Source organism: Myotis brandtii, unplaced genomic scaffold, assembly GCF_000412655.1.
Source record: "Myotis brandtii unplaced genomic scaffold, ASM41265v1 scaffold157, whole genome shotgun sequence".
NCBI lineage: Eukaryota > Metazoa > Chordata > Mammalia > Chiroptera > Vespertilionidae > Myotis > Myotis brandtii.
In genome coordinates, this window is record NW_005355708.1 from 2740086 (window position 1) to 2748470 (window position 8385).

At 47.6% G+C, this 8385-nt stretch overlaps 1 protein-coding gene and 1 long non-coding RNA gene across 3 annotated transcripts in view; one reads left to right on the forward strand and one right to left on the reverse strand.

The window, feature by feature from the left end:
* Positions 1 to 4985: 4985 nt before the first annotated feature.
* LOC102245484 lies at positions 4986 to 7533 on the forward strand. The gene is made up of 2 exons (XR_313319.2): positions 4986 to 5817; positions 6123 to 7533. It is a non-coding gene; the product is annotated as an uncharacterized LOC102245484 (long non-coding RNA).
* Positions 7534 to 8129: 596 nt separating this feature from the next.
* Positions 8130 to 8385, reverse strand: part of KCNJ16 (potassium channel, inwardly rectifying subfamily J, member 16) — a 41216-nt gene continuing 40960 nt past the window's right edge. For both annotated transcript variants that reach the window (XM_005861805.2, XM_005861807.2), the window contains one exon: positions 8130 to 8383. The gene's annotated coding sequence lies outside the window, so the exon portion shown is untranslated. The remainder of the gene's footprint in view (positions 8384 to 8385) is intronic.

Below are 8385 nucleotides of genomic sequence, written 5' to 3' on the forward strand. Positions count from 1 at the left end.
TGTTTGGTATTAGACCATCTCTCTCAGGCTCAGGGGACTAAGAGACCACTGGTGTCTGGGAATCCAAGTCCTGCAATCTCAGTCAGTTATACTTATGGGGCAGATCTAAAAAGCAGCTCCTTCCCCCCAAATGGAAAGAAAACACAGGCTGGCCAGGTACAGTCGTTCAAGTTGCTCACTGCACAAGTCACCGATTTGAAGATGCAACACGCAGGTTGAGTAGCACCTTGACCACACACCCTCCCCACAACTTGCATGGATGAAGCGTCTGCCATTTCATACAATCTAATAGCATCTTTGGTGCCCTTTGCTAGTTTGTCTTAAATGTAGGCTGCCCTCGTCAGAATGTCACTGCTCTTCTTTAGTTATCACATTGTTCTCGCCCTTACTTGCTTCCCGCCACTGTTAACTACAAAGGAAACATTTCATCTTTTTAAAAAATCAGACTTGTGTCATTTTTAACGCTCCTGTTTCAAATAGGTCCGATGTGAGAAAAGAATAGTAAAAAAAAACAACAACAATCCTGAAAACCAAGTTCAGCAGATATCATTACTCTAAATGAACTGTGGGTTCACTATCATGGGAGCATAAAATGTATATCGCAGTTAGCTATGCATTAAAAAAGAATTTTAAAAGAAGCAGAAAATAACATGAAATTAGGACTTTCCTGTTAAATTCAGGGAGCACCATAATCATGAGAATAGGAAAGATTACAGTAAATTACATATGCTAATGAAAAAAAATTCTTAGAATGCCAACAAGAAACCAAAATAGGATCAGGACTAAAAGCAGAGTGAGGGGAAAATCATTGCATTTTATGGCTGCGAGGAATCATGAAGTAATTTAAAGCAACATCCAGGCTGTACGTGGTTGGAAACAGTGGACCAGAGAGGCTGAGTAATTTTCCGAAATCCCCCAGCTCATTAGTGGCAGTGCTGGGACTAGAATCAATTACTCTTGGCTCTTAGGAGCAGGAAGAGAAAACACTTAGAAAATTGACTTCAAACATCAGGCTGAAAGCATGACTATTTAGGAAATAAATAAGTTTGTGATAATTAGTAAAGGATTATTATCCTATAGCTAATAATGCCTTTGCATTCAGATTCCTTTGAAACAGCTATTATTAGTGACATATAGAAGGAAAACAGGTAAAACAGGTAATAATTATTGAGCAACTCCTATGTGCCTTACTGGCCAGATAGTTATGTGTATGTGTGTGTATATGTAACTCCACACACGTACAGCCCGCCCTCCATATCCACGGGTTCCATATACAGGGATTCAATTGACCACCAGTAGAAAACACTCAGAAAAGAATTTGTTACACTGTTGCTGATGTGTACTCTGTAGTTAGGCCTTTTGTGGCTGCATCTGTACTAAGCATGTACAGACTTTTTTCTTGTCATTATGTCCTAAACAGTACAGTATAACAGCTATTTACACAGCATTTACATTGCATTAGGTGTTATAAGTAATGTAGAAATGACTTAAAGTATATGGGAAGATGTGCATAGGTTATATGCAAATATGATACCATCTATATATATAAAAGCCTAAGCAACCGGAACAACCGGAATGACCAGGATGACAGGAACAACCGGTCACTATGATGCACACTGACCACCTGGGGGCAGACACTCAACACAGGAGCTGCCCCCTGGTGGTCAGTGTGCTCCCACAATCAACCTCCCCCAGCTGGCCAACCTCCCGCAGTCCCTCATCCCCGGCTGGCAGGCCCTGATTGCCCAATAGGGGCCAGGCCCTGGGCTGGGACAGGGAACTGGGGGTCGGTGGCAGTGGACACGGCCCCTTTCCCAGGGGGGCAGAGGGCCGGCTCCCTCCTCGAGGCCAGCGGCCAACCTCCCATGCCCCGTCCCTCCCCCCGGCTGGCAGGCCCAGATCGGCCCACCGCCCTCCCGCCTCAGTGGTGGCGTGGCGGTGAGGGAAGGAGGAGACGGTAGGGGGGGAACCACACAGTGATGGAGCGCCAATGGTGGTGGTGGCGCCCAGCCCAGTAACCATCGCCTCCTCTCTGGCCTGGTCCTGATTGGCCTGGCCCCAATCGGCCCTGATCACCGGCCCGGCCTAGGGACCCCCACCCGTGCACGAATTTTGTGCACCGGGCCCCTAGTATTCTATAAGGGACTTGAGCATCCTTGGATTTGGGTATTTCAGGCGTGGGGGTCGGGTCCTGGAAACAATCCCTTGTGGGTATTCTGGGATAGCCCTCAAGATAAATATCATCTCCTTGAAAAAACTGAGTCTCAGTGACAATGACAAAATTGCTCAAGTTCACACAGTTGCCAAAGGGCACACACAGAATTTGAATCCACTTCTGTCTGAGTTGAAGACCCTGCTCACACAAAAGCCCTCCCGCTGTGTGCCATAGAGTAGAGAAAAAGGATTGTTCCTCCCTCATCCAGATATCCACAGGCCTGTTCTCTGGCACATGGAGTGAGGCTCTGAGCCTCCGGGTGGCCTGCAGGCACCTCACAGACCAACAGCCAGCAACAGTCGGTTGGGGTTGTGCTGGGCCATGCCTGGCTAATGAGCCTGCTCCTCCCAGAACCCCTTTAATCTGCCGGAACATGTTGAGAAGTTTGCATAGAGTGCATAGTATTCGGACATAAAGTAGTGAAATCGTTTCTGAAACAGCTTGAATGCCCAGTGGGCCGTTCACAAGGGGGGTCGCCTGTACAGCACGCAATCTGATTCCTCTTGGTTTGCTACTAGTCACTAAGCCTCCGCATCTCTGAGCAAAGTAGAAGTTTGGTTCCCTAAGCACCATTTTCCTAATCCTGATGCCTCCTGCAATGGAGAGGAAGTGTGCTTTACATAACCCAACGTGGTTTTGATAAGAGAGTACACAAATCATTTGCATTCAGATGGGAATAATTTATATTTCTTCTACCCAATGATTGCTCTTTTTAATCCCCTCCTCCCCCACCTTTTTCTTTTTGCTTCAGTCAATGTTCAAAGTTATGGAATGCTAATTAATGATCAAAACACTGAAAGAGATGCTGAGTTTGCTGCTGGCGATAATACCGTACCCTTTCTTAGGCCTCATTATGTGCCTGGTACTTACTGTTCAAGCACTTTACAAATATCACTTGCCTTAACCTTATAACAACTCTGGTGGTGGTGGTACTGTTCTGTTCCTCACTTCACAGTTGAAAAAACTGGGGCATAGAGAGGTTGAGTAAATTGCCCAAAGTCACATAGGAAGAAAAGAGTAGAAATAGGAGCCAAGCCCAGGCAGTCTGGCTTTAAGCTGCTCTCACAATCGCAACTTCATACAACGAGAAAAACTCCAGACAGAAGCACTAAGAATCAGAAAGGCCAGCTGAGTTGCTCCAGGTTGCACAGTGCGGCTGTGGTCGGCGCGGGTCTGTGGGACTGTCTCGGGTACAGTTCCTGTCCTTGCAGGTCCTGCCTCAAGCATGGACCACGTGCATTAAGGGTTGAAAAGCCCCGTTACTCATGGTGTTGGCTGGTTCCCTGAGCCTGGCCCTGCGGAGGACTGAATGTTCCTGCTCCACAGGTGAGAGGCTTGGGGATGGTGATCACCAGGCATGAAGCACTGCCCTGAGAAAGGGGGAACCTTTTTCTTTTTTAAATATATTTTATTGATTTTTTACAGAGAGGAAGGGAGAGGGATAGAGAATTAGAAACATCGATGAGAGAAACATCAATCAGCTGCCTCCTGCACACCTCCTACTGGGGATGTGCCCGCAACCAAGGTACATGCCCTTGACCGGAATCGAACCTGGGACCTTTCAGTCCCCAGGCGGACGCTCTATCCACTGAGCCAAACCAGTTAGGGCGGGAAGCCTTTTTCTTTTGAATTCAATCATTTTTGTTCACATTTTGGATGAGATTCTCCTCACTCATCATTGCTCTTAACAGCTCATTCCACATTTATTTTTCCTTGCCCACACACCAGCCTCTCTAAATAATGACAAATTAACAGTTCAGCTCAGAAAGCCCGTTTACAAAACAACAGGCTTTTATTTCATAGCGGGTCTTGGAGTGATCACTTTTCCCAATGAGTGATTGCAGCATGAAAACATCTCAACCTTATGGTCAGTGGTGGTTCCAGGTCCTGGGCTCTAGGCTATCTCTCCACAGCTGTGTCCCTTTGGGCACCTAACTCCTCTACATTGGAGGGGTTCGCATATGTAAAATGAAATCTGGCTAAATGAGCTAATGTTTGAAGACATAATCATCTTTGGTTCTGGAATGGGCTAGCTCTTTCCTTACCCTGGTCCCCAGGGCTAGTCTCCATCCCCTCCCCCAGGCAAACTGGTATCCGATAAAATCAACAGGTAGCACAAAAAATAATTGCTCTGAAACATGTGCTTCTAATTCAAATAAAGAGTCTTTACCCACAGTGCACAGGGCGCGTGACCCAAGCATTTTATGTGGATGTTGGAAGGTTTCTGGTAACTTTCTGCAAAGAAGTTTTCTCAAGGTCTGAGCCTCTGGAGGCTCGTTCTGTCTCAAGTTCAAGTTACTTAGATAGTGATTAAGGCTGGTTGATAGCCCCCGTGGTAAATGATAGCACAGAGAAAAAGCACGCTCGGGCTATGTAATTTAGCAAGACCCAATCTAGCTGTTTGGGTTTTCATCCCCCGGGCGCGCTGAAAGCTCTCAATGACTAACCTGTTCCCCTGCTGCCCGCCCAGGGACGCCCCGACCTCGGCGATTGCCCAGCTCGGGTTTCCTTATTTATTTAGAATCCCCTCAGTCTCAGCCCAGCTGCTTTTTCGTGGGACGACAGACTTGAGATCCAGCATTTATAAAACAGCATAAATCAATGAGACCCAACAGTAAGAGGCCATCACTGATTTATTTGTCTATTTTCCCTGCTAGGGACTCAGCAACGAAGTCTATTGAACTTGGAAACATGTAGCCATGTTGAGATTAAGTCTCCAAACTCAACACAAAAGATGCCCAACATTCCCCGGGAAGGAGCGCGGTGCGGGGTGACGTGACGGGGCAAGATGCCAGCTGTCCCCAGCCAGCTCTCAGGACCTGACCGCAGCGCTGCGAGAGGGCTGTACGGAGTGGCTTTGGGACACTGGGCGCCGCGCAAGAACGTGGGAATTCACTCGGACATAACGTCTTCTTCCCGGAGAGAAGCTGCAAAGCCATGCAGGCCGGGGTGGTTTCCTGGCAACGCTGTGATTTTTGTCTCTTCAGGAAAAGGGGGTCGGAGGCCCTGATTGCCCTCCGGCCACAGATTGATCTGAACTGAGTCCCTAGGACAAGCTTTCGTTTTCAAAGGCCTCAAGTCCAGAAGACCCTTTGCAGAGAATTTGGCAAGCGCCTCCCTGCTGCTCCGTGTGTGTGTGTGTGTGTGTGTGTGTGTGTGTGTGTGTGTGTGTGTGTATGATCCCCACGGGCATTTCGGGGGTGGGGGGTAGGGCAAGGCAAAGTTATTTTCTCTGGCAAATGGGTCATGCTGCTCTTTTAAAAGTGAAAGGGAGAAAGAGGCCACACCAAATTTAGCACCGAGGCAGGGCCTGTGATTTATAGAGGAGCGAGGGTGTGCAGGGGCGGTTTCTAGAAGCCCGAAGGCAAAGCTTATATAAAACACATACACACACAGGGGCTGGTACACACGCCTTGCAGAACACTGAGAGCAGAAGAATCCATGCTCACAGTGGAGAGAGCTAAGAGCATCTTTTACGCTGGGTGGACTTCGGTGCCCAATCTTTCAAATAGGTGCGGCCCAGGGAGTCCACTGTGCACAAACCCTGGCCAACTCGGAAGAAATGAAAGACAAGCATTTCAAGGGCAGGCCTAGGCTCCTTGGTATGTATTTGTACAACTAAATACGGTGACGCGATGGGTCTCCCTAGGGGGTAGGAGACACAGGAGACACAGTCCCAGCACAGTTCTGCTTTTGAGCCTGAGTCTCCGTGGATTTCAGATCCTTGGCCCCAGCAAGACACGGAATATCACTGTGGGGAGAAGAGCATGGGGGAGTGGGCGGGGGGGAGTCGGGGGGATAAAGGGCAGCAGGCCTGGTCAGGCCTTTGATTGAAGTCACTCAGCCATCAGTGTCTCCGAGGGAGTTCCCAGCCAATACTCACTCTTTTGTGTTTGTTTTACAACAGTGGCGTTTCCTAAACTGCCCAGAAAAGAAGTGGCTTCCGCAGACAACATGTCCGTCATCTTTTCCTCACCAGCCTCTGTTCCCTGCGTAGCTGCCTTTAGATCTGCGGCTCGCCGTGCCAGTGGATAGTCATACTCCCTCACGCGTGCAGGGGGAATATGCAACCAGGCCGCTCCCCTTCCTCCTTCCTCAGTGTCCCCTGGAAGGCGTGTCCTTCATTCTCATTCTCATAAGAGGGTGGCAGGAGCTTCAACTACCACGTGTGAGGTTCGGAATGAGGCACGCAGCGGGTAGGGGGCACGTGCCCGCTAAGCCAGCTTTTCTGGAAGGTCACATCCGGAGTTCTGCTGACATCTTCTGGGCCAGAAACCCCCCACATCAGCACCAGCCCCTCCCCCGGTCCCCCCAGCTGCAAGGGAGACTGGAGAACATCACTGACATTTTTTTAAACCTGGACACATTGTGGTCCCCATTGGGATGTTGTTAGAAAGAATCAAGAATGAGATATTTGATGACCTGGAGATTTAAACGATCCACCCGCCTTTCGGTCATGGGGATTAGGTGTGTGTGTGCCAAGCACCTCCCAGAGCTTGCTGAGCTGGAGGTCCACCAGCTCCCTCCCTGTGCTCCCTCTTTCCTCCCTGTGCTCCCGCCTCCCTCCCTGTGTTCCCACCTCCCTCCCTGTGCTCCCTCGCTTGCTCGCTCAGTGGGGACCTGTACAAGGTGGGGTCGTGCCCTGATGTCCCAGCTGGTGGCCCCCCTAAGTTCACTGAGTGATTTCATCTTTAGGGAGAAAGGAAGAAAACACATTTGACCTCCTTCTCATCCTTGACTCAGCATCTGAAGCTAGAAATGCCTTTTTTTTTTAAGCTTCTGTGAGCATCACTGTATTTGGGGAGTTTTCTTAGGCGATGAAGCACAACCAACGATTTACAAGTCAGTAGTACTAGTATAAATCATGACAATGCAGAGAAATGCCATTTTGCAGGGAGCCTTCTTGCAATGCTGACAGAAGCACCTAATTGTAATGCACCAGCTGGTCCAACCCCAGAGAGATGGTTGGTAATTGCAGGCTTTCTCATCCTACGTGACAACAGTGCCACTGTGGGTGCTGCACCAAGGCGGACACAGCGGCAGGGTCTACGTCACCCGAACACAGGCAGGGGCGCACACTTTCTGCGTTTTGAGATCTTTATTGTTGAATAACTCGTCAGGGTGTCAAAGCATGTGATACATTTCAACAGAAAATCAGAGATAAATATTACAGGGGAATGCCTAGCTTACATTCTGTTCTGGGTAAGAGAATTTGACAAGTGAGTGTACTTATTGAGCGCTGATGTCTCCATTCTGATCCTCACAAAGTGAGGTCGTGGGTCGATGGGGTCCAGGAAGCAAAGGAAAGTGAAAGGAAACTAGATCACGGCTGCAAAACCCAAATCGAGACGCCCGTGCGAGGGAAAACGTGTCTGCGTTCCTGGGGCCAGGCAGAAAGCGCGCATCACTTGTATCTCCAATGCTAAGCTTGCAACTTGTGACCCAAACAAATCTCTTATCCATAAAACAGGAATAAGAGATGTGCACATGTTCAGTTAAAAAGATAAATTTGTTGCTCACAGGCAAAAGAAAGAGGGAAAGGAAAAAAGGAAGGAAGGGAAGGGGACGAGAAAGGAAAAAGGCAAAAAGGAAAAAAAAGAACACCATTTTATAAACCTATGTATTTTACTTTGATTGGTCATCTTGTACTATGTGATTCAGATCAAGTTACTTGTGTGCTTTAATTTAAATAGAAAGAGAGAGACTGAGAGAAGGAGAGTCCCCAGAAAAAGTCAAAACTATGTGCGTGTATATTTATATTTAAATAAAATAAACCAATAAAAAACTGTGGCATATACTGATTGCCCACTCGGAAATCATGTTAAGAAAACATGCAGATAATTCTGAACGTAGCTAATAACTCTTCAGTTTATGGAGCAAAGTGATTCTTCATCGTAGTGATTGAATTTGTGTTTAAAGTAATTATGGAAATAGAGTATCCAGACATAGCTCATGTCCTCAAGTGTAAGCTATGGGACAGCCCTCAGCTTCTCCATTTTAAAATGTGCATTAAATCACTTTAATTACGTTTCACAAAAATCTTCCATTTAAATGATTCTTCTAAATTTGATGGAAAAATGTCTCAAAATCCGAAGTTCAAGTTTTGTCAAGTGACCAAGACAGGCAGCATACATAACTGCTTCCTGGCACAAATAAATACCTTGCCCCCT